The sequence below is a fragment of the Octopus bimaculoides genome, chromosome 24, assembly GCF_001194135.2.
Source record: "Octopus bimaculoides isolate UCB-OBI-ISO-001 chromosome 24, ASM119413v2, whole genome shotgun sequence".
Taxonomy (NCBI): Eukaryota; Metazoa; Mollusca; class Cephalopoda; order Octopoda; family Octopodidae; genus Octopus; species Octopus bimaculoides.
Window position 1 is genome coordinate 20,361,351 of NC_069004.1, and position 641 is coordinate 20,361,991.

The following is a 641-nucleotide window of genomic DNA, read 5'->3' on the forward strand; positions in this document are numbered from 1 at the left end:
CAGCTTGGATAATGAGACTAACTGATTGACCAGTCCAGTGAGCGTTTTCGATAACGGCAGCCTGGAGGAGGGTAATTTTCTCTTCCTCTTTGACTAGGACTGCCTCCACCACCCACATAGGATCCACGTCCGGTGGGACCCTTGTTATATTAATTCTGGACGTTCTCATCCCCATATAGGTGGGGATGAGCGCTACGTCTTCCGTTTTCAGGGTCTCTACGGAATGCTTTTGTGCCATTTCCTTGTTGGCAAACCTTACTTCCACTGTACCAAACTTCTTGCCTCTTGTCACATACACTACGTCGCTCCATATTTCCTTCAAACACTTTTCAATCTTCTCTTCTGTAAATCTTTCGATTTTTCTTGTTTGTAAACAATAAGTTTTAAATATTATTGTTTTCTTTTTTTTGTCTAGCATAAATTGCTCAGGTGGTTGTATTTGAACCACGCTATCGTACACTTCCATCATTTTTCTATAGTTCATGTAGTCTGACTTGTTCGTCGAAAGCTGCCGGGTTCGACCCCCAGCTGCCAACGCAAAACTTTTTTTTTTCCTTTCTCGCCTGCTCAGTCTGGATGCTAGGCGCATCGATAATCCTTTTGGTCACAATACTTTCTGACAAAGTCGGGAAATCTACTTG